This window comes from Heterodontus francisci, chromosome 11 (assembly GCF_036365525.1).
Source record: "Heterodontus francisci isolate sHetFra1 chromosome 11, sHetFra1.hap1, whole genome shotgun sequence".
Taxonomy (NCBI): Eukaryota; Metazoa; Chordata; class Chondrichthyes; order Heterodontiformes; family Heterodontidae; genus Heterodontus; species Heterodontus francisci.
The window spans coordinates 60,099,701-60,126,333 of NC_090381.1; positions in this window are offsets into that span (position 1 = coordinate 60,099,701).

A 26,633-nucleotide genomic window follows, 5' to 3' on the forward strand; every position below is an offset into this window, starting at 1 on the left:
GAGAGACCAGAAGCTTCCGGAAATCAGACAGTTTGAATCTGCTCTCACAGCCACAGGCTGCTGTCAAAACATATGCCAAAATCTGTAAGACCTTTATAGTTAATGTTAATGTGCTTTAAATAAATCAGTTGGTTATTTAACAGAGTGTGATATCTGCATTGCTCGGAGTTAAATCAGACATTGGAATTAAACCCAGTAACCCAGCGTAAACATAACACTGGCCGCTCACAGCCTCGGGTGCTCTGATTTGCCCTCCCTACTGCGCAGCCCGTCGCCTCATTACCTAATTGGAGCCGGGCTGTTAATTGGTCACTTCTGGGAAAATTGCACAGGTGGGTGAGAATCGGACACCATCAGGGTCAGGAACTGCATATGGTCCCAAAGTTGGAGTCCCGACACCCGCTGGAAAATGCAGCCTAATAAATCAGAAATGGATTAAATAATACAAAAGGATGCTGGAAATCTGAAATAAAAACAGGAAATGTTGGAAAATTTCAGCAGATCTGGCGGCATCTGTAGAGAGAGAAACGGAGCTAACAGAACTGACGAAAGGTCATCGACCTGAAACATTAACTCTGTTTCTCTCTCCACAGATGATGCCAGCTCTGCTATCAAATGATGTCAGGTTACTATGAATTGCTATTTTATAAAATTGCGATTGTACACAATGCTTCTGTTCTTGCTCTGAAATCCAAATTTGGATTGCAATCAAAAGCTCAATTAAAAATAAAGGTAATATTAACTGGTTAATATTAACTGCAATGGTTGAGATGTACATGTTAAAAATGAAATAGATTGCAGTACACAAAATACTATTGCAAAAATTTGCATAACGTCAAATATAAAATCTTCTCTGAACCAGCGCAATCGGGCATCGTAATAGAAGGTAATCATTTATTTTTTATTCTTTTCTGTTAAAAAGTATTCCTTGATGTATTCAAGAATGGTAACCTGGTGCAGTTTCATTAATAGGGCTCAGAATGGAGTTATCACCAAAAATAAGCATTTTTAGTGAGGGTGTCTAATCGTTCACCTGTGAATGACCGGATTTAAAATCACTGAAAATTACTTTAAAAAAACACCTCTACTGAAATATTTACTACTGCTATTGGTGTACACTAGTCAGCGTATTAGTAGATCAAATATTTTTTGATGTGAAAAGCTTTAAAAATGTGCCCATTACTGCCTGTGTGCCGAAGAAAATAATTTCAATTTGAAGAGCCTTCCTGAACCAGCGCAGTGAGCAGAATCTTGTCATCTCAAACTGGGTGCACGGGTGTGTCCAGTTTTGTGAGTGGAGCCTGTTTCTGGTGAATTGAATCTTGAACCAGCGTAAAAGTTTGCGGAAAACACACTCAATGCTCGGGCATTGAACGGGGTTGTCACCACCCCGGCATCACAGGGGCAAAAGAGCAGGGAGCAAGGCTGCCAGTCACAATAGGGCAGCCACCAGTCCAAAAAGAAAGGTACAGATAGCAATAGGGCGACGATTGTCAGATTTTGGGTCCAGTTGCAATGAAGGGCAATACCCTCTGAAATCAGCAGGAAGGCATGGGAAAGGAAAGAGGAGCAGGAAGGCAACAAAGCCCATACTCTTAATACAGATCTTCCGCCGAGGTTGGAGTTACCTGGAGATTACCGAGATTCAGTGCTGCAGGAGACTGTGACTGTCCGGGGAGATGGTCACAGACATCTCTGACCTCAGTGGTGAAGATCTCGCACCACGCAGCACTGGTCTCCATGCCCTGCCAGTAGCCGTCAAAGTCACTGTGGCCTTGAACGTCTTCGCTTCTGGCTCCTTCCAAGAATCAGCTGCAGACTTTAACGCCATCTCTCAACTGGCACTGCATCACACAGGTCACTGATGCCAGCTTTGCCAGAGTTGGGCAGTACATTCATTTCATGTCCGATGCTGCCTCGCTGATACAGAAGACAGTGAGTTTCAGCACCATCGTGGGATTTCCCCAGGTGCAGGGCATCATCCATGTGGCCATTAAAACATCCACCGACTGCCCAATCAGATTCATCAATAGGACTTCCACTCCCTCAAGGTCCAACTGGTCTGAGACCACAACAAGAGCCTCCTCCATGTCTGTGTTCACTTTCTTGGCAGGTGCTTTGACTCCTTCATCCTCCGCCAGTCCACACTGCCTCAGATCCTCACTCCAACTCCCAAAGTGCGTGGATGGAGCCTCGGACACAAGGGATATCGCTTGAAGACATAGCTACTCACCGCTCTATCGGCGCCCCAGACAGAGGTGCAGAGGTGATACAACCAATGCTACCTGCTTGCTAGTGCACCATTGAACTGGCCATTGAGCTTCTGAAAATGCTCCTCCAGTCCCTGGACTGGATGAGTGACGCCCTGCAATATCCTCCTGCAAGGGTGTCGTTCATTGTGGTGGTCCGCTGCGTTCTCCATAACATTGCCCTCCAGAGAGGTGAGGACTTTGAGGACAGAGGCCCTAGAAGGAGATAGCTCATCAGGGGAGGAGCAGAAGCAGGAGGTGAGAGAGGAGGAGGAGGAGGTGGCAGTGGAGAGAGATGACGCTGAACATAGAGGTGCCTCGATTGCACCAAGAGGTGGCTGGGCACATCTCAGGGTGCAAAGGTCTCGTGAGGATGCCATGAAAGTCAGGGATCTCCTGATACAGGAATATCTTAACTGAGCTCCTATGATCCAGGTTGAGCAGCATGGCATAGAAGGGAGTCTGAGATACCTGTGCTAACACATGCATGGATGATCCAATCATCTACCGCCAATGAAGGAAGTACATTTGCCCACAGGTTTTGCCGTCACTGTGGAGGATCCAGTTATCTATTTCACCACCTCATGCCACTTTTCTTGTCACGATAGCAATAAAAGGAGTCCCAGACATGTGGCTTAAAGTGTCATCATTTATACAATGCAAAGACAGAAAAGAGTAGACAGAGACAGTAAGAACATGCCCCTGTTGTATGGTGTATAGTTATTCGTGAGAATCTTCGGCTGATGTCTCTCCAGTGGTCATTTATACCTGCTTGTTGTGCTTCCTTCTAGCCAAACACTTGCGTGCAAAATTTATTCAGCTTCTTGCAGTGAGAACACTGTTTTCCCCATGCTGACCATGCCTTCTTTCCCCTGTGCCTGATGACTTTCTCAGTATTTGCATCCTGTCCTTTGTCCATGATCTTTCTGCCCTTTCGGCCTGGAATGTCTATCAGCATAATGGTCTGTTTTGCCATGAATATGTTCTAGCTGCTGATTTACAACTTCAGCACTTCTGCACAAGTCGATTGTTTTCCTGAGAGTCAGTCTCTCCTCTTTCAGTAGACGTGCGCTCACTGCGGGATCTCTTATGCTTAATACAATCCTGTCTTTAATAAGATCATCTTTTAGTTGTGCAAATTCACAGGATTCTGTGAGCTGTGTTAATGCAGTCACATATTGATCAATGGACTCTTTTTCACCTAGGCCCTAATATTGAACACATACTGTTCATAGGTTACATTCATTTGAGGTTCAAAGCGTGCCTTCAAGGCTTTCAAAATTACTGCTCTTTTATTTTTGTTCTTCAGGGAGATTTAGGGTGGAATTCACTTTGTAACAGTCTCTTCCCAACAGTGATAAAAGTGTAGCTCCTCGCAGTCACTCTGGTTTGTTAATTAAATCTGTCGTAATTTTGCCATTGTGAGTGGAAAAACTGCCAGTTATGTTTCATATCACCTTTCATTTTGACCAACACAGGCAGAGGAAAATTTGCAGCCATTGTCTTACCTACGCTTTCAGCTGTTTCTTTTGTTCTTTTTCTGTGGCTTCTTGTGGCTTTTAGCAGCTTTTAGCAGTTCTGACCATTCATGCGGCCTTAGCCATAGCTGTGCGTCTAAACAGCTCTTCAACACTCAATCTCAGCTCCACTCTGACACCATGTTATGAGCTCACAGGACACCAGTCTGGTGTGTACTGAGTCTTTAATGAAAACTGCTAATAATGATTTCCTGCAGTCAGACTCCCTCATGGTAGAGGTCACATGACTATGGCAAGCCAGGAGGCACATTAGTACGTTATTGCATTTCTATCCCAAACACCCATGATCGTTGCTCTCTTCCCCACTCCCTCCCATGCCCACCTTCTCACCGCTCCAACCCGCTGCTCCTGACTGCTCACTACTCCCGTCTGCTCATCGTTCCCTCCCGTCACTTGCTCCCCACCCGAAGAAGTGGTGGGGGGGGGGGGCAGCGAGTGGGTGTCAGGTGCTAGCGGTGAGGCAGGAAGTGAGCAGCGGGATGGAGCGGTGAACAGGTGGGAGTAGTCTTTGAGCAGGTGGGTGCGGGAGAGAACGGTGGGAGAGAGCAGAGAAGAGAAGCGGAGATTGAGGCACTGATTGCAGGAGGAAGCGGGGTACTGTTGGAGGGGATGGAGGCGGATGAAGCAATAAGTGGAAATCATTACTTCTGACATCATTACGTGGTGACGTTGATGCGCGCATGTGCATGCGCAGACCCATATTGCCAAGGTGGCAAATGTTCAAATGCACTGATGACTTCGTTGATCACTCTGCTCATACTCTGCATTGTCAGGAGACACTCCGTAATTTTAATTGTTTATCATGCTGATCATATACTGTGTACATCATCATAGGAAGTAATGCAACATCACATGATTTGGTTTCTCGTACAGCTTTGTACAGCCTGAGCTGTAAAATGTGCTCCAATAAAGCTCCTGTTTCATATACTTCTGCAGACTCGTTAAGTATTTCGTATTAGTCTAACAATACCAAGAATATTAATGGTAGCAGCAGATAGTGATGGAGAAGTCTCTCCCATTGCCTGAAAGCTTTGAGCAGGCCTCAACCAAGCAGAAGCATGGCCAAAGTGGTATCGGGGATTTGCCAGATATTGGACCACATCAGGCCTCAGTGCGAATGCGAGCAGATCAGTACGCTGTTATATGTGATGGGTGACTGCACAGATGGTATCCCCGTCACGCAGCATATCGATGGGGATAAAGCCACATATGATGAAGTAATCAAAGCACTTGATACATACTTTAATCTGAGAAAGAATATAATTGTTAAGTGGGCTAAATTTAACAAATGTACCCAATGTCAAGGGGAAAGGGTTGATGCATTTATATATGAGCTGTATAAACTTGCTGAGGACAGTGAGTATGGCAGCTTGACAGATGAACTGATCAGAGACAGAATCGTCGAGGGAGTGTTGCATGATGCTGTCTGACCACTTGCAGTCAAGAGATGATCTAACCTTAGCAAAGACAATCCAATTGAGCCGACAAGCTGAGGTCAGGAAAAAGAATTGATCTGTGGTTCGAGGTGACAGGAAGAGCCCTATCTCAAAAGCAGCTGACTCAGTAGAGCTTGTCAATTATAAAACAGGGAAGCTGTTGTAAAAAAGCAGGGGAGACAGGAAGAGCATCCATCAACAGCCCAACCTAACTGTAATTGGTGTTGCAGAGAAAAACACAGGCAGGAAAATTGCCCTGCCAAAGAGGCCGAATGCCATTTATGTGGAACGATGGGCCACTTCCAGGCTGTGTGCCATAGCAAGCAGCCTGTACAGAATATGCACAAAGAGAAGCCTTCAAAAGGTGTCAAGATCCATGAAGTAGATGATATCCAGGATATCTCGGTGACTTTCCTTGTAGAGATATTGGAACCAAGAGGAGGTTGCTGGAGTGTTGTGATCCTAGTAGAGGGAAATAAGACACACTTGAAGTTAGACACTGGTGCAACAGTTTCGGTTCATTCTGGTGCTGAACCGTGGTTAGAGAGAAGCTTTCTTCAGCCATCATGCAAAAAAACTATACGGGCTGGGAAGGATAGAATTCAAAGTCATAGGAGAACTGAAGGCAAACCTCCAATCCCGAGAAAAGGAAATCACAGAAACATTGTCTGTGATTCAGAACCAGAGGTGCTCACTTTTGAACAGGGAGGCCTGTACCAACTTGCATCTGATTTTCAGAGCAGAGAAACTGGAAAGCTAAGAAGATCAGCCAGAAAACTTCAGAGCTGAATTCCCACAGCTGTTTTCAGGACTAGGGAAGCTGAAGACAGCAGGCCATGTAACTCTATGTCCAGAAACATAGCAAGTGTGCCTGTTTACACCCATAAAAGTTCCTCATCCAGTCTTACCAAAAGTAAAGAAGGAAATTGGCCCTATGTTGAAGTAGGGGGTTATTTCACCTGTGACAGAACCAATAAGCTGGTGTTCAGGGATGGTCCCGGTGTGAAAATCCAATGGATCTATCAGAATTTGTGTCGACGTTACACAGTTGAACAAAACAGTTGAACGCAAAGTTCATCCTATTTTGTCTGTAGACGAGAGCTTAGCTAAATTGGGAAAGAGTTCAATCTTCACGAAGCTAGATGCAAATAGTGGTTTTTGGTAACTACCCCTCAATGAAGAGTCTAAGTTGCTTGCAACCTTCATTACTCCATTTGGGAGGTTTTGCTTCAACAGACTACCCTTTGACATCATATCAGCACCAGAAATCATCCGGAGGACAATATCAAGCATCCTCGAAGGACCGGATGGAGTTGTATGTCACCTGGATGATGTCCTGATTCATGGATCCATTCAGGTAGAACATGACACTAGTGTGCGAGCTGTGCTGCGATGCCTAGAGGAAGCAAGACTTACACTCAACAACAAATACAAATTCTCGCAGACCACTGTTAAGTTCCTTGGGCATATTGTGAATGCATCTGGTGTCAGAGTTGATCCACAGAAAACAAGAGCAATCAAGGAGTTTCCAGCTCCTCGGAACGTGACTGAGATCCAGAGATGCATGGGTATGGTAAGCCAAGTCAGAAAGTTACTGCCCAACCTAACTGACTAACACTATGTCAGCTGTTGCAATGGACAATACATGGTGCTGGGAGGAAGCACAACAGAGCACTTTGGAGAAAATCAAAGAGATGCTGATATCACCTGATGTATTAGCTCACTATGACCCTGAGCTATCCACTATCATCGCTGCGGATATATCTTCTACAGGGCTGGGAGCTATACTATTTCAGATACAGATGGATGGAAAGCACAGACCAGCTTACTATGCATCCTGATCACAGACAGAGACTGAACAGAGATATGCAGTGATAGAGAAAGATGCACTAGCTGCTACATGGGCTTGTGAGAACTTCGCAGATTATGTTCTTGGTCTACACTTGGAGATAGAGACAGACAACAAGCCCTTGGTGACTCTCTTAAATTCAAAGGAGATAGCAACAATGAGTACAATAATTCAGACTGAGGATGATGAAGTTTGATGCAAAGACAGAGTATGTTTCAGGAAAACAGCAGAACACAGCAAATGCTTTGTTCCACATCCCAGTGGCAAGGCCCGAACAAGATGATGTAGCCCATGTGGAAGAGGTAGAAACCTTTGCATCGACAACATCCACAACTTTACCAGCAACAACTCAGCAACTGAACGAAATCAGAGATGCACAGAAATCTGATGAAGAATGTGCTCAGAAAGTACTGCATCAAAGGATGGCCAGCATACATGCCACACAATCCCATTCTCATACTGTACTATGAACAGAGAGGACATCTCAGTGTAGTTGATGATTTAATCACCTATGACCAGAGAGTGGCCCAAGAGTTATGAAACTCAACATACTACAACAATTGCACCAAGGACATTTGTGCATCATAACATGTCGAGCCAGAGCAAGATATTCCATTTGGTGGCCAGGTCTCTTAAAGGCGCGAGAAGAGATGATATCAAGCTGCATTATTTGTGTTATTCATCGTCAGGAGACAAAAGAACTGGTGATGTCATTTTCCTTCCCATCACGACCATGAGAACGTCTTGGGATGGACCTCTTTGAACACAGGGAAAAGATGTTCTTGATCATAGCAGACCACTACTCCAGCTGGATAGAAGTCAAGCAACTGCAGGATCACACTTTTGAAGCAGTAATTACATAGTTGAAGGAGATATTTGCAACACATGGAATATCAGACCTTGTACTCTCAGACAAAGGACTACAGTTTGCCAATGAATACTTTAAAGAGTTCACAGTGTCATATTGGTCCATACTACCAGCTCACCAAGATACCTTCAAGCCAACGGTGAAGCTGAAAGAGGAGTGCTTACAGTGAAAGCATTGCTGAAGAAGAATGATGACATCCAACTTGCACTTCTGAGCTATCATTCAACTCCACTCCAAAATGATCTAGCACCATGTGAACCCCTCAAGGGAAGAAGACTGAGAACTCAACTCCCTACTCTTACTCTCACACCCACACTCATGTACAAGTACAAGTTGATGACTTGGACTAAGTGAGAGAAAAAGAGGACAAAAATCATTCCTGCCAGATATGGAACAATGACAAACGTCACAGGGCACTCAGCCTGTCAGACCTCCAACCAGCAAAATCAGTTTGGATCCAAAACCAAGCTCACTATGGAGAAGTGGCAGAACAGACAGCACATCCACGATCCTAACTCATCCAAACAGAGCACGGTACAGTGAGACTGAACAGACATGCACTGGTTACCATACAGAAGCATCCTCCTGCCCTGTGGTAGCAGTCATCTACCAAATCTAACCGAGATGCTGCATTCATCCACCAATCCAGATGACAACCCAACTGGTGAACCTGAGTCATCCACCAATTCACCTCCTGCCCAGCGGAGTCTGAGGGATCACTCACAGGACTCAAAACCCCAATGCCCTCCAATGGAGAAGAGGACCCATTCATGAAATATCCACAGCAGTTGTCCATATAAGAAGAATGGAGGAAAGAAGAGGACTGAAGGGAAGAAAACAAGATTAAGGTCTGCAACACACCAGAGTTTAAAGTTATGGTTTGTTTGATCTTCACCAGAAAGAAATTGGAATCAGAGTTTGGGGGGAGATGTAGTAAGTATAATGTGTTGTATTGGATATTGGGTTGTTGATGGGTTACTTCTAATTGTTTTACATGCTAATAATATCCTGTGTACATCATCATAAGAAGTGATGCAACATCACATGTTTTGGTCTCTCATACAGCCTTGTGGACGATACAAGCCAGAGCAGTAATATATGTTCCAATAAAGCTCCTGTTTCATATACCTCTGCAGACTCATTAAGTATGCTGTATTAGTCTAACAATACCAAGAATATTACACAATGCATTCAGTGTTAGTTTCAGAAATTTCTAATACTATACCAATACTAAAAATACTAATAAAATATTGAATCTAAATGTAATGTCATGTAACAATTTTGTTCATTTTATAGTTCAACATTTTATGTTTGTTTGCTGGAAATATTGTCAAAACTGTGACTTGCAGGTTTAATTGATTTATAATCAGCAGTATTGTTGATTGTTACGTGACTTTTCAATGCTTTTAGACCTTATTGAAGCAGCCATTTACCATACTCTGAATGCACCCATCTTTCTCAAGTTTTTTCCCCATCTCCCCCATGCTGTTTTAAAACTCATTTCAACCATGAGATCTATATGATCCTGCTGCTAACCTTCCTGTGTGTTGCCCTAGAGCAACCACAAAAAAGTCGCCCTATGGAAGCCATGAAAACAGTGTGACCTATTGTTTAGCAATAAGGGGTCCATGAGAACCGATATGTACAGACTGCTGTATTTAAATGACCCCAGAAGGCATCCATGCAAAAACATGTAGGAAAGTCTGACACCAACCACTTGGTAACAATTGAATACTTTAGTTTGGAGGAAAACAGAGTCAAGTACAGTACGCCAATCAGCAAACTAAAACTAAGAAACGAAGACAAGGCCCACTCAGATTATGTTCAGGGTAAGGGAATATTCTGGCATTTGCGAAGTTATTAGAGGCTTTTTTTTTTTGTTGTGCTATTGATCTATAACTGAGCATGAGTTTTACACTTATCTTTATCATAGAAAAAGATGCCTGATGGTTGACAAGCATTAATCTTGTTGCTTCCCCATATCTCTTAACTAGAAGGGGCTAGGGCAGCTAATGTTCATACACACAAAAGTTACTTCAATCCAAATTGTTGGTCTTTGTTGGTCTCCTTTTCCAACCCTGGTGGTTGGAGTAAGTTTATTAATGGATGATCTGGTATTCCTGCACATATTCTTTGATTTGCTGCTCATTTAGCCGCTTAGTTGTATTTTATCCAAGCTTCAAGTCTGTATGACTAAACGTAGCATTGTGCTAAAATGTGTGAGAAAAAAACCCCCTAAAGAGCAAAAACCACTATGAACAAATGAAAGCCCTTTGTAATTTATGTTATATTATGGCTTGGATTTGTGGAGGTACTGACTGTGAAACTGTCAGCATTTGTCATCAATACTCCTCTGAAACTGACACCAATTTCTGGAGTCCGCACTGTTACAACCAAATGATAAAGGTGCCTAGGGGTTTGTTACTGTCTTCACCTGGTCTTATTGTAACAGGGTTTGATTTTAAACACACTGTGTTTTGAGCTCCCCCTTGATGAATCCTTCTTCACAGCTTTCCAATTATAAGGCAAAGAAATGAGCACAAACTGGCTTTCTTCAGTTTAAAGGAGAAAAGTGAAATTTATTAAACCTTAAACTTAAACTCTAATACGGTTAACGCCTACGGATATATGACACACCCACGCTAGCATGCACATGCAATACACACATTCAGATAGGGACAGAAAAGAGGAGAGGAAACTATAAGGTGAAAGTTTGAGGCAGTCTCTGAAGGGGGTTTCTGGTTACTGTTTCTGTGGTTCCAGCTCGCTGTAGAGTCTTTGATTGTTGGCAGCTTTTACTTTTCGTTGGGGCCCAGTATTCTTCTTAAACCTTATTCAATGTAGGAGACTTTTCTCTCTTTGAGGTTCTCATGTCTTCAATAGTTTCCGAAGCTGGTGTGAGCGAGATGAGAGCAGACAGAAAAGAGGTGTTCTCAGTCCAGGAGAAGAGTGCTTTCTGATTTCAAACATTGTTTTCTCCAATTTAAAACTCTCAGTTCAAACCTCTGCAACAATGAGTTAGTCATGTGATTAAACCTGGTCTGACCACTTCTTCTGTGTATTGGGGAAGCAACGACTGAATCCCTATTGATCCAACACTGTCTGTTACTATTGCAAATGTCCTTCCAGTCAGGGGCTTGCAATTTTAAGTTTTAATGTTCATGTGGCAAAATAATGTGTGCCTCAGGCTTGGCAGGTGATGGGGGGGCGGGTGGTGCTTACCTGACAGCACATACACAGTTAAATTCGGAAATGCAGAAGTTGAAGTCAGTGAGCGGAGTTTAATGGACCTCTTGGAGATGGACTAGGAGGTGGGGGTCCCATAGAATTGCAACAGAAGTCAGGAGGCAGAGGGCCTGTTGCCTCCCTGTTGCATCATGATTAAGTCAGTGGGCAGGAAAGGTCGAGGACAGCCTTCGTGCTCAGAGGCCAATTGAGGCTGTTAAATGGCCAATCAGTAGCCACTTAAGGGTCTTTTGCTGCCGGTGCTGGAATTAAACTTGCAACGGGGGAGGCCTTCGCCACATGGGGAGGTCACCCAGTAAAACAAGGCAGTCTCTCTGCAGGGTTCATAGGATAATGGGAACATAAGAGCAGGAATAGGCCATTTGGCCCATCGAACTTGCTCCACCATTCAAACAGATCATGGCTGATATCTACCTCTACACCATTTTTCCCCACTATCCCCATCCCCCTTAATGTTATTAGTATCCAGAAATCTATTGATTTCTGTCTTGAACCTGTTCAATAAACATGCTCCACAGCCCTCTGGGGTAGAGAATTCCACAGAATCACCACCCTCTGAGTAAAGAATTCCTCGTCATCTCAGTCTTAAATGGCCTGCCTCTTATTCTGAGACTGTGTCCCCTGGGTCTAGGCTCACCAGCCAGAGAAAACATTCTATCCACATGTATCCTGTCGAGCCCTGTAAGAATTTTGTAAGTTTCAATGAGATCGCCTCTCATTCTTTGAAACTCGAGAGAATACAGGCCCAGTTTCTACAATCTCTCCTCATAAGACAATCCCACCATTCCAGGGATTAGTCTGGTGAACCTTTGCTGCACTCCCTCTATGGCAAGTATATCCTTCTTTAGATAAGGAGACCAAAACTGTACACAATACTCCAGGTATAGTCTCACCAAAGCTCTGTACAATTGCAGCAATACATCTTTACTCCTGTATTCAAATCCCCTTGCAATGAAGGTTAACATTTGCCTTCTTAATTGCTTGCTGAACCTGCATTCTAGCTTTTAGTGACTCATGAACAAGGACACTCAGGTCTCTTTAGATATCAACACTTCCCAATCTCTCACCATTTAAGAAATACTATGCCTTTCTGTTTTTTCTATAACAGATCACTTCACACTTATTCACATTACATTCCATCTGCCATGTTCTTGCCCATTCACTTAACCTGTCCAAATCCCCTTGAAGCCTCCTTGCGTCCTCCTCACCACTTACATTTCCTCTTAGTTTTGTGTCATCAACAAATTTGGAAATATTACAATTGGTTTCCATATCCAAATCATTTACATAGATTGTAAACAGCTGTGGCTCAAGAACTGATCCTTGCAGTACCCCACTGGTAACAGCCTGCCATCCTGAGATATATTCCTTCTCTCTGCTTTCTGTCTGTTAATCAATTCTCAAAACATTGCAGTATATTACCCCAAACCCATGTGCTCTAATATTGTTTGCTAACCTCCTGTGTGGCATCTTATCAAAAGCCTTCTGAAAATCCAAATGCACCACATCTACTGGTTGTCCTTTATCTATGCTACAAGTAACATCCTCAACAAACTCCAACTGGTTTGTCAAACATCCATGTTGACTCTGCCAATCATATCATTATTTTCCAAGTGTCCAGTTTTATCATCCTTTCTAATAGAGTCTAACATTTTCCCTCCCACTGACATCAAACTAACAGGTCTGTAGTTCCCCATTTTCTCTCTCCCTCCCTTCTTAAATACTGGGGTTATATTTGCTACTATCAAGCCTGTGTCCTCAGTACCTTGCTCTACGGCAGCGAGGCCTGGACAACGTACATCAGCCAAGAGTGACGTCTCAATTCATTCCATCTTCGCTGCCTCCGGAGAATCCTTGGCATCAGGTGGCAGGACCGTATCTCCAACACAGAAGTCCTCGAGGCGGCCAACATCCCCAGCATATACACCCTACTAAGCCAGCGGCGCCTGAGATGTCTTGGCCATGTGAGCCGCATGGAAGATGGCAAGATCCCCAAGGACACATTGTACAGCGAGCTCGTCACTGGTATCAGACCCACCGGCTGTCCATGTCTCCGCTTTAAAGACGTCTGCAAATGCGACATGAAGTCCTGTGACATTGATCACTAGTCGTGGGAGTCAGTTGCCAGCGATCGCCAGAGCTGGCGGGCAACCATAAAGGCGGGGCTAAAGCATGGTGAGTCAAAGAGACTTAACAGTTGGCAGGAAAAATGACAAAAGCGCAAGGGGAGAGCCAACTGTGTAACAGCCCCGACAACCAATTTTATCTGCAGCACCTGTGGAAGAGTCTGCCACTCTAGAATTGGCGTTTATAGCCACTCCAGGGGCTGCTTCACAAACCACTGACCACCTCCAGGCACTTACCCATTGTCTCTCGAGACAAGGAGGCCAAAGAGAAGAGAATTTGCTACTATCCAGTCTGCAGGAACCCTTCCAGAATCTATAGAATTTTGAAAGATAACCACCAATGCATCCATTATCTCTATAACCACCTCCTTCAATACTCTGGGATGTAGCTCATCTGGTGCAGGGGATTTAGCAATTTTCAGTCCAATTAATTTTTCGAGTACTACCTCTTTATTAATATTAATTACTTTCAGTTCCTCATTTTTACAAGTTCCTTGGTTCCCTAGTATTTCTGGGAGATTTTCTGTTTGCCATCATGAAGACAGGCACAAAGTAATTGTTTAATCTCTCCACCATTTCCTCATTCTCCACCACAAACTTTCCTGTTTCTGCCTGCAATGGACCCACATTCGTCCTTGATAATCATTTCTTTTTCACATATCTAAAGGAGCTTTTACAGTCGGCTTTATGTTTGTAGCTAGCTTGCATTCATAATCTCTTTTCTCTTTCTTTATCAGTTTCTTGGTCCTCCTTTGTTGGACTTTAAATAGTTCGCAAACCTCTTTTTCTGGTGATATTATAAGCCACTTCCTTTGACCTAATGCAATCTTTAACTTCTTTTCTTAGCCACAGTTGATTCACCTTTCCTGTTGGGTTTTTGTGTCTGAGAGGAATGTATATTTGTTGTAAATCATATAATATTTCTTTAAATACAAGCCATTGCCTGTCTACCATCAAATCTTTTCATGTATTTTCCCAATCCACCATAGCCAACTTGCCCCTCATACCTTCATAGTTTCCTTTGTTCAGATTTAAGACCCGAGCTTCAGAATGTACTAAATCTCTTTCAAACTTAAAAAAGAATTCTCTCATATTGTGGTCACTATTTCTGAATAGCTGCTTTACAGCAAGGTTATGAATTAGCCCTTTCTCATTACATAATACTAAATGTAAAATAGCCCAATTCCTAGTTAGTTCTTCAACATACTGCTCCAGAAATACACTCCAGGAATTCATCCTCCACAGAATTAGTGCTAATTAGGTTTACCCAATCTATATGTAAATTGAAGTTGCCTATTATTACTATATTGCCCATGCTACATGCAGCTCTAATTTCCTGATTTATACCATGCCCAACATTACCACTGCAGTTTGGTGGCCTGTAAACATCTCCTACCAATGTTGGCTGTTTCTTAGCTCCACACAAACTGATTCTCCATCTTGCTTCTTCGATCTAAGATCCTCTCTCACTAATGTACTGATCTCATCCCACATTAACAGTGCTACCCCAAATCCTTTTCCCCTCTGTCTATCCCTCCTAAATGACAAATATCCCTGAATATTCAGTTCCCAGTCCTGGTCACCCTGTAATCAAATCTTCGTAAAGGCAATTAAATCATACCTATTTACCTCTATTTGTGCCTTGTTTTTAATGCTATGTGCATTCAGATAGAGTGCCCTTAATTTTGTTTTAATATTATTCCTCATTCCAATCCCATTTGCTGTTTACCTTCGTCTCATTTGCCGTCCAATTTCGCTTACTACTTTTCTACATCCCGTTACCAGTTTTGCTTCCCTCCAATCTGAGCTCCCTCTTAGACTGGGGGGTGGGGGGGGGGTGGGGGGGTGGGTGGAGGGGAGCTAATGGGGTGGTGGCCTCCTCCGTGACCAATCTGTGGCCCACAGAGGGCCCCTGGTGGCAAAGGCTGCCTCTCTACTAACATCCACCCCCCCGCCCTCATTGCCCACTCTCACCCCCACCTCTGGTCCTGGGGTCGAGCACTGGGCCTGGTCCCAGGATCCTGTAATGCCGCTGGTGGCCACTGATCCTGGTTGCACAGCCGATACTTCTGAGCTGCCAGTCCTTTGATTGGCCGGCAGCTCTTGGAGGCAGGATCCCCATTTTTAAAGAGACAGGAATCCCAGAGCTAGGCATTTCAACGGCTTGAGGGCCATTGAATCGTGCGGGGAGGCTCCAAAAGACCAAGGCAGGGTTCCCCTCACCTTTTCGGCCCAGCGCCAGAAGGCCCCCCCCCCCCCCGGATGTAACTAAATTCAGCCCAGTGATTGTACGCTTCTCCATAGGATGTACTATTAAAGTTTCTACAGATGGAAATCAATTAGAAACACTGCACTGATGAGAACTTACCCTTTTATGCCTGATTATCACTGTTAAAAAAAACCCTGAAAACATTATGCCTTGTTCATTAGGTATAACTGGATTTTTAAAGGCATACTAAGTTGTAAGTACTGCTGAAGAAGATCTGGTCCTGGAAAGCTAAATTTATGCTTGTGTAATGTCATTTCTTTTTCATTATGATAAAAATGACATGTTTAAAATATAATAAAAATTCTTTTTAAACGTTTGCTTATGATATTTCAACCTTGATGTATGCCACAATTTTATTTTGATCTCTATAAAATTCATAAATATTTAAGAATTAATTGCATTTTACTTTCTAATTTGCTGTCTGTAAGAACTGTTCAATGTGATTGGCTGTTTACCGTGTTTGATGGCATCACTGTTGCTGGATGCCTGGAAATCCCCGTGACTTGGCGCCAGATTTAAATTAATGTTGAGAACATTGAAATCCACGCCACAGAGATTGTTCAATTTTTGTGGACAGCTTTCTTCAAGCACTGTCGTTTCACCGTTGACAGCAAAATCCGGACCTACATCTGACCACTTTTTAATAGAGGCAGAGAACACTTCTCTCCTAGAATTTGCAGATGATTCACGAAAGTCATCAAAGTAATGTCCTGCTGGTCAAAGTAAGTTAATTGATCTTCATGGATTCTTTCCCAGAAAATTATATGAAAACCAATTTTTTAAAATTATATTTTCATGCATTTTAGATTTCAATTTGTACTGCAAGTGACCATGCACTTAAAATACTGTTTAATGTTCTTGGGCAGATATGGGAAACCATAAATTATATGAGATATTTTGAATGTTCATGTATAATTAATTACACAAATATTCATGAGATTTTTATGGGATTCTTAAGCTGTCTATGATCACTTCAACTAGGGGTCCAGTGTTATTTTTAGCTGTTCCAGATTAGCATATTTCTGGAGATTTAGAGAGCAGTATTAAAAATTACATTTTCAAGTGGTCAGACAAATACATTGTATATATATTTTTGTTTATCGAAAATGATCAATGAGATAATGGCAAAATGATTTTAATTACATTCCAGTTGAATAGAGGCCATTTTTGAACACATACTTTCCTTAAAACTATAAAAGTAATCCACCTAGTGGTAATTTTAACAATGACGTAACAGTGCATAAATCATATATTTCTTGACATAAAAATGCTTTTGGATAAAAAATATTAGTTCACATTTTTGCACAACTGCTGAACAGCAGTAAGTCAATTATTTGGTTTCTAGAGGAATCTAATTAATGAGTCAGGCAGCATGTGATGGATCATGTGACTTGCTAGGCCCAGGATTTTCTTCAGTCACATTCAGTTCACATGTTAATCTAAAACCAGTCAGTGTAATAACAATCAACAAAAGTAGCACAAATCACAGATATGAAACAGATAAAAGTGTGATCTCGATGCATCAATTTAAATGATTGATAAACTCATTGTAGAACATTGCTTCATGTGTTTTGTCTCAGTTTACATTCTTTATTCTTAATTTGCATTGAAAACAGAGGCCGCAATTTTACACCAGACCAACAAACAGGATGGTGGTGGGGGGTGAAGAGGTAGTGTAAAATGGAACGGGAGGCTCTGGGAGGCTTTCCCAACCCGCTCCCGCCTCCACCACCCTTTATGTAGGGGGGGGGGGGGGGGCGAAAAATGGCCCGCCCACCCCAGGCCAATCAAGGCTCTTAAGTGGCCACTTAACAGCCTTCACCCGGCTCTAAGTGGATTTTACACCTGGCAAGCGGGCGTCCTGATTGTCCCGGGGTGGGGGGGGCCCTGCTCGTTGGACACGGTGCCTGATGGAGTGCTGCCCCACTACCTCAACCACCCCCATCACCCAACACGCGCCCCTTCCCCCCAACTGACCACCCTTGCCTCGCCAGGGTCCGACCGATTAGCCCGGACGAGGTAACAAAAATTTACCTTTCCTCCCAGCTCCACGCCTTCTTGTATCTTCGGCTGGGCCACAGTTCCAGCAGTGGTGACCGCTCCCGATGGTGCTGCTGGGACTAAAAGCTGCCAGCCTGCTGATTAGCCAGCAGCTCAATGAGGTGGGATGTCCTCCCTCAAGCAAGTGGAAGGCCCGCCTCGGATCAATTAAAGCTTGGTGACCCGCAAATTATGGAACTGATCCCCAGGTGAGGCGGAAGCGGGTCGGGGCCGGCTCTCGTCCGCCCACCGTAAAATTCCGGCCATAATTACACTTTGACAGCTGGCACCAGGCAAGTTACTGCAAGGCAGTTAACACATGAAAAGTTAAAGACCCCAAGAGCAATGAATATCAAAGCAGACTGAACATTCTAGAAATAGTTACAGTTCTATCAACAGGATGAGCAGTTACTATGCCGAAGGACCCACTCTACAAATGAATTGGATTTGAAAAACAGGCTGGGAGGAAATAATAAAGATTAATTAAGATGTAAGTGAAAAGAATAAGCATGTGTAACAACAACTGGGAAAATAAAATATGGCATTTGTAGAAATTTAATGGACGTGCAACTATTGTTATCTTCAGTATGGTCTGAGGTAGTTCAGATAGATGTCCCATACACATTTACATTTATCTGAGTGCACTGAAATTAAATTGTACATCAGTGGTAACAGAGTGCAAAAATATTGTAACAAGTAAATTGTCCTAAGCTATCAATAAAAAAAAACATATGACTGTATAGAATCCATATGCTTGTGGAAAATATGGCTTCTCTCTTAAATTTTTCAAATTTAGGAAAGACTGATAAACAGACTGGAAACGGTGTCTGGGCAAAGCAACCAAAATCTCTTTTTAATGATAGCTGCATGAGTTGGGTGCACATATGAACTGTTCTACAGCTTCCCGTCTTTTGCGTTTGATGTCCCCTCATTGTCCACTCCCTTTATTTCCCAGATAAAATTCCATTTCTATGCCACCAGGAGCTCAATTGGTGTGTGTTTAAGGAAGGTCTGGCAGTAGACAATCAAGCCAATCACCTAAAGCAATACAATGCCTCTCTTTCTTCCCCCAAGTCTTCCCATTGATCAAGCATTACTCTGGACAGTAATGACAACCCTAGAGCTCCTCTTTTATATCCTCGATCCTTGAATCCCCTTCCTCTAATCCTTTTATTTCCATTTGCAACACTGGGCTGAATTTCGGCGGCGCGCTTTGAAGATGGCACTCCACCCGTGTGGATTGCCCGTTGCTGAACCTCCGCTATATTAAGCGCGACAGCTCATTAGCATCACAGCAATGCGATGCTCCCCCATGCCATATTATGTGGCGGGAGGCGGGACATCCGGCGCTCCGATGGACGTTGGCTCAGCTGTATAGCAGGTGCTGGTTCCGTATTTAAAGCATCCTGACAGCTGCCAAATAAATACTTACCTGACTATTGAAGAGTGGGGTGCTGGCAATCTGGCAGCAAAGCAGAAAGTGCGGGGGGAAACTCAGCAGGGTCTGCAGCATCTGTGGCAAGAGAAACAGAGTTAACTTGACCAGGTTCACAGACCTGAAAGTTAACTCTGCTTCTCTCTCCGCAGATGCTGCCAAACCTGCTGAGTTTCTCCAGCACTTTCTGCTTTGTTGCCACATACTTACTCTGAGTTGAGATCCGCTTCTTCCACTCAAGTGTAACATTCCTTCTTGTAGGCGTGCTGCACCTAGGTGAATAATCTTAATTCTGTACATACCAGAACATGAGACTGAATTGTATCATAAAAGGCAAATACACTATCAGAAATTTAAGCATAATTTAAGAATACTTACATACAATGGGCTTTTAATTACCTGAATGTGAAAAGCCACAGACTAATATCCATTTGGAATGTTACTGAATTAAAAGTATTTCTTAAAGAACGAGGAAAATATGTTTATATTCTAGCTGCATTGCAGACCAGAAATATTATATCAATAATTATGATCAGTTGTTGCAGAAGCAAAGTGTACGTGAACATGTGTTGATCTGTCATAGATGAAAAAACAAGACCACAGCACAGATTTCCTCACCAGTCCTACATTAGTTTTCAAATGTGTGCAAAAAAAACCTTGCAGCTCGAAGTTAGAGCAGTTACACTGTAGAATCACCTTTGCATTTAAAGGACCAGAGCAAAAACCGAAGATGGCACAGGGGGTCTCTAAGGTGGCCCCATGGTTCAGCGATTCCTCCCTGCTCACTTTCCTCCAGGCTGTGTGGGCAAGGCAGGAGGTCATTTTCCCCAGTGATAGTAAGAAGAGGCCCTCCCGCCTGACCAAGGTAGCCTGGCTGGAGGTGGCAGAGGAGGTAAGTAGCTGTGGTACCATCTGGCATCAAAGGGTCCAATGCCGGAAGAGGATGAACAATCATTCCCCCAGCCATTCTGGGCCCTTCAGGCCTCATGCACACAGAGTATGACCACCAAAGTCAGCCACAGCCATTGGGCTTCCTCCAGTTAGGCTGCTAGCACAGAGGTGGCACCGCAAAGGAGCACCCTCAAGCATTTCCAAAAACCACAGTGACACAAATAGGTCTGCATGGGTGACATAACACTATGAAAAGTGCAATCTCTAAATCTTCTTCATTAACATGAGTGTTGCTTTTACTGCATGAATTAAGTCTGTCAGCATATACCAATCGTGTCACCTCCCATTACATCATTGACCTTTCAAAACGTATGGAATAGCATCATTGCCATGACAGTATTACTCATGTGCATCTCCACGGATGCAGTAACATGGACAGCAGCTCAATCTGCTGCTGCCAGTAATGGTAGACGCAAAGACTTTGCAGATGCAGGGTGCTGCACAACAGGTGAATGAGGGTGCTGTGTGGCTTGCAGAGCCCATGGTGGTTGTTATGGCATGGAGAACCTATGATCAATAAGGCATTGCCATGCATCTCTTGTTCGCTACTTGCCCTGCATGCGGTGCCTGGATGCTCTCTGTCCTCCCGTGCACCTTTCCTGCTGTAAGTCTTCAATGTCTTCATCATCCGAGGAGGAGTCCTGCTGATGTCTGAACTCATCCTGCAAGGCCTCCCCCTATTGAGTGCATAGTTGTGCAGAGCACAGCAAACAGCAACAATATGAGCCACCATTTCCAACCTGTACTGCAGGGCACCTCCCAAAATATGCAGGCAGCGGAAGCGCATTTTCAGTATGCTGATCGCCTGCTCAATGGTGGCTCCTATAGCTGTGTGGCTGGAATTGTATCTCTCCTCTGCAACAGTGGTGGAGTGTCTCCCTGGTGTCAGGAGCCAAGCCTGCAAGAGGTAGCCCTTGTCTCCAAGAAGCCACCCCTCCATCTGAGCCAGTTTAGTGTGCAGCAGCGCCCGCTGGGACTGGCGCAGGATGAAGGTGACATAGCAGCTGCCTGGAAAGCAGGAAAATACTTGCATGAAGTGTTTCTGGTGATCACATACAAGCTGCGCGTTGGTTGAATGGAAGCCCTTACAGTTTACGTATTCAGCTGGTTGCCCGGCGGGAGCCTTGATGGCCACATGGGTTCAGTCTTTGACCTCTTGCACCTGTGGGAATCCCGTGATGGAACCAAAACTGATGGCCCTTTGGGCCTGGCTCTCAGGGTCCGTCGTGAAGCGGACATAGTCATCGACCCTCCGGTACAGGGCATCGGTAACCGCCCTGAGGCAGCAGTTCACTGCTGACTGTGTGACCCCATAAAGGTAGGCCCCTGAAATGATGCAGAGGCATAAAAGTTAAGAGCCGTTGTCACTTTGAGGGCCACAGGCATAGGATGTCCACTGAATCCCATGGGTTGCAGGTCATCATTGAGCAGGGCACAGAGATGTGTCACTGCCTCTCTCGACATCTGCAGTCACCTCTGACACTGGTGCTCTGACGGTGGCGTAGTGGTATTGTCACTCGACTAACAACCCAGAGACCCAGGGTATTACTCTGGGGACATGGGTTCAAATCCCACCACAGCAGAAGGTCGAATTTGAATTCAATTAAAAAAAAATCTGGAATTAAAAAGCTAGTCTAATGATGGTTATGAAGCCATTGTCAATTGTTGTAAAAACCCATCTGGTTCACTAATGTCCTTCAGGGAAGGAAATCTGCTGTCCTTACCTGGTCTGGTCTACATGTGACTCCAGACCCACAGCAATGTGGTTGACTCTTACATGCCCTCTGAAATGGCCTAGCAAGCCACTCAATTGTATCTCACCACTACAAAGTCAATAAAAAGGAATGAAACCAGATAGACTGCTTGGCATCCACCTAGGCACCGGAACGACTGAAGCAAACCCAGCCCTGTTTTCCATGAAAACTCCCCCATACTAACATCTGGGGACTTGTGCCAAAGTTTGGAGAGCTGTCCCACAGACTAGTTAAGCAACAGCCTGACATAGTCATACGCACTGACCTTACAGACAGTGTCCCAGACGCTGCCATCACTATCCTCGGGTATTTCCCATCCCACGGGCAGGACAGACCCAGCAGAGGTGGCAGCACAGTGGTATACAGTAGGGAGGGAGTTGCCCTGGAAGTCCTCAACATTGACTTCAGACCCCATGAAGTCTCATGGCATCAGGTCAAACATGGGCAAGGAAACCTGCAGCTGATTACCACCTACCGCCTTCTCTCAGCTGATGAGTTAGTACTCCTCCATGTTGAACACGACTTGGAGAAAGCACTGAGAGTGGCAAGGGCGCAGAATGTACTCTGGGTATGGGACTTCAATGTCCATCACCAAGAGTGGCTCGGTAGCACCACTACTGACCGAGCTGGCCGAGTCCTAAAGGACATAGCTGCTAGACTAGGTCTGCGGCAGGTGGTGAAGGTACCAACAAGAGGGAAAAACATCCTTGACCTTGTCCTCACCAATCTGCCTGCCGCAGATGTATCTGTCCATGACAGTATTGGTAGGAGTGACCACCGCACAGTCCTTGTGGAGATGAAGTCCCGCCTTCACATTGAGGATACCGTCCATCATGTTGTGTGGCACTATCACCGTGCTAAATGGGATAGATGACGAACAGATCTAGCAATGCAAAACTGGGCATCCAGGAGGCGCTGTGGGCCACCAACAGCAGCAGAATTGTACTCAAACACAATCTGTAACCTCATGGCCTGGCATATCCCCCACTCTACCATTACCATCAAGCCAGGAGACTAACCCTGGTTCAATGAAGAGTACCGGAGGGCATGCCAGGAGCAGCACCAGGCATACCACAAAATGAGGTGTCAACCTGGTGAAGCTACAACAGAGGACTACTTGCGTGCCCGACTGCATAAGCAGCATGCGATAGACAGAGCTAAGCGATCACATAACCAACGGATCAGATTTAAGCTCTGCAATCCTGCCACTTCCAGCCGTGAATGGTGGTGGACAATTAAACAACTAACTGGAGGAGGTGGCTCCACAAATATCCCCATCCTCAACGATGGGAGAACCCAGCACATCAGTGCGAAAGATAAGGCAGAAGCATTTGCAATAATCTTCAGCCAGAAGTGCCGAGTTGATGATCCATCTCAGCCTTCTCCTGAAGTCCCCAGCATCACAGATGCCAGACTTCAGCCAATTTGATTCACTCCGCGTGATATCAAGAAACGACTGAAGGCTGTAGCCCTGACAATATTCCGGAAATAGTACTGAAGACCTGTGCTCCAGAATGTGCCGCACTCCTGGCCAAGCTGTTCCAGTACAGCTACAACACTGGCATCTACCTGGCATTGTGGAAAATTTCCCAGGTATGTCCTGTACACAAAAAGCAGGACAAATCCAACCTAACCAATTACCGCCCCATCAGTCTACTCTCAATCATCAGTAAAGTGATGGAAGGTGTCATCAACAGTGCTATAAAATGGCACTTGCTTAGTAATAACCTGCTCAGTGACACTCAGTTTGTATTCCGCCAGGGCCACTCAGCTCCTGACCTCATTACAGCCTTGGTTCAAACATGGACAAAAGAGCTGAACTCAAGAGGTGAGGTGAGAGCGACTGCCCTTGACATCAAGACAGCATTTGACCAAGTATGGCATCAAGGAGCCCCAGTAAAATTGGAGTCAATGGGAATCAGGGGGAAAACTCTCCACGATTGGAGCCATACCTAGCACAAAAGAAGATGGTTGTGGCCGTTGGAGGTCAATCATCTGAGCTCCAGAACATCACTGCAGGAGTTCCTCAGGGTAGTGTCCTAGGCCCAACCATCTTCAGCTGCTTCATCAATGACCTTCCTTCAATCATTAGGCCAGAAGTGGGGATGTTCGCTGATGATTGCACAATATTCAGCACCATTCGCGACTCCTCAGATACTGAAGCAGTCCATGTAGAAATGCAGCAAGACCTGGACAATATCCAGGCTTGGGCTGATAAGTGGGAAGTAACATTCACGCCACACAAGTGCCAGGCAATGACCATCTCCAACAAGAGAGAATCTAACCATCTCCCCTTGACATTCAGTGGCATTACAATCACTGAATTCCCCCATTATCAACATCCTAGGGGGTACCTTTGACCAGAAACTGAACTAGAGTAGCCATATAATTGCCGTGGCTGCAAGCGTAGGTCAGATGCTAGGAATCCTGCGGTGAGCAACTCATCTCCTGACTCCCCAATTCCTGTCCACCATCTACAAGGCACAAGTCAGGAGTGTGATGGAAAACTCTCCACTTGCCTGGTTGGGTGCAGCTCCAACAACACTCAAGAAGCTTGACACCATCCAGGATAAAGCAGCCCTCTTGGTTGGCACCCTATCCACAAACATTCACTCCCTCCACCACCGCTCACAGTGGCAGCAGTGTCTACCATCTACAAGATGCACTGCAGCAATGCACCAAGGCTCCTTAACCAGCACCTTCCAAACCCGCGACCTCTACCAACTAGAAGGACAAGGGCAGCAAATGCATGGGAACACCACCACCTGCAAGTTCCCCTCCAAGTCATACACCATCCTGTCTTGGAACTATATTGCCGTTCCTTCACTGTCGCTGGGTGAAAATCCTGGAACTCCCTTCCTAACAGCACTGTGGGTGTACCTACCTCACATGGACTGCAGCGGTTCAAAAAGGCAGCTCACCACCATCTTCTCAAGGGCAATTAGGGATGAGCAATAAATAGTGGCCTAGCCAGCAACGCCCACATCCCATGAATGAATAAAAATAAAATCCACTGGTACGTCATGTGGGACCTGTAAACGCGTGGTGATCTGAAGTGGCGAGCTCTCCTTGGGGGCTGCTGCTGTTCATGACCGGGGCTCTTTACATGGGTTGTACCAGCCTGCTGGTTTTGCCTGTGGTACATATGTATCCTCACGAGAAGCGGATCAGACAATATAGGTTGTACCATACCCATCTCCACATAACAAATAAAGTCGTATCCCTCACTTCTTTGGGGGTTCTGAACAGCTCAGATATTGTTGTTGACTGTTACATCAGGTGCTTTCATGCATCATCTATTGTGGCGTGGTATGGCATTGCCTGTCTTAGCTCCCACCAAGAGTGGCACAGCATGACCACACCAAGATTCTACCAGCTGCATCGATTGTCCCACCAGTCAGGTAACCTACACACCTACCGTTTCTGACAACCTCCCCACTCACAGGGTGACTGGAGTGCCATTGTTCCCTCACTCACATCAACAAACAAAGCAGAGCGGCCTTCCTTAGGGAGGGAGGGCATGCAGTACGTCCCTTCATGCCTGCAGAGTTGTGCCCCCAGTAATCCCATCCCCCTCCCACCTCCCTTCAATTATACAGAGCTGTGCCCCCACTACCTCCCCCCATCCCCACGCCTGCCTTCAAGTGTGCAGAGTGGTGACCCTGAAAGACAGAGTCTGCACTATCCCCGATTGCTGCCTCTTCTGCTGTCCCGCTGGCTTCTCTCATTCGTGAGCGGGACGGCACGTGACAGCCGCCCGTTCAATGGAAAATGCAGAACTGAGGAGCGACGAGCAGTGGGATACATAATCAGGCAAGGTGACTAGTGCTTAGCATATTTAAATTGGAGTGCCGCCGCCAAGCAGTGCGGGGGGGGGAGCCGCACCAAGGTTCTATCGCTGCCAATAAAATGGGTTGGGACATACCCGGCATTGGGGGTCGTGGCAGGCCTTTCCCACTGGAATATTCTGGGCCCCCCTGCCATGACCCCCAATGTCAGAGGGCTGGTAAAATTCAGCCCACCAAGCGTGAGAAGCTTATAGAAGCTTATGAGAAGCTATCCACTCTGTTGCCTCTGACCCTTTGTCCTTTCCTTTATGAACCCTGCAACAGACTCCTCTTACATTGCATACCATTGCCCTTATGTCACAATGGGACTGGACCTATGTGAAAAACCCTTTCAGAGAACCAGTACAGACAGGATGGGTAGATTAATCTCTTTCTGTACTGTTAAACGCTACTCTATGTAGAACTTTTTGAGCCATTGTAAATTCAGGCATACTCCAGTTCAAAAATGATAATGCAGATTAGATTTTATACAACACTGTAAATTTGGCCTTATAATCTACCCTTCCCCAAAATAGTAATGTGTTTTTTGTGTATAGGATACGATCATCAATCCCATGCTCCCAGTATGGAACCTAGCTCAAAGGGAGCTAGTTACAATGTTGTAGCTCTATCTTCAAGCTGAGCTGTCTACAAGTCAGGCTTTCCACTGGAAGCACAGTATTGGTAAATTAATCCTTATAATTTGCATGTTAAAATGAACTATTATTGAAAGTAAAGACAGAAAATATGAGAATTACGTTAAAATATAGTATAGCTTGAATTGGAATAATGTGTGCCAGTAATTTATTCAGTTTAACATTATTTTTTCATCTTCAGTGTCAAAGCTATAAATACATAGATACATAGATAAAAAGATAGACAGGGTTCATATCTATAATCAGTATTCATTATGACTTGAACTGTGATCGGATTGCTTTTTTGAAATGTTATTAGCAAGATTTCAATCAAAGTCATCTGTAACAATTAAGAAAACAACAATCATTGCAACAGTATTAAAAGAGCCATTAACTGTAATCACATTATG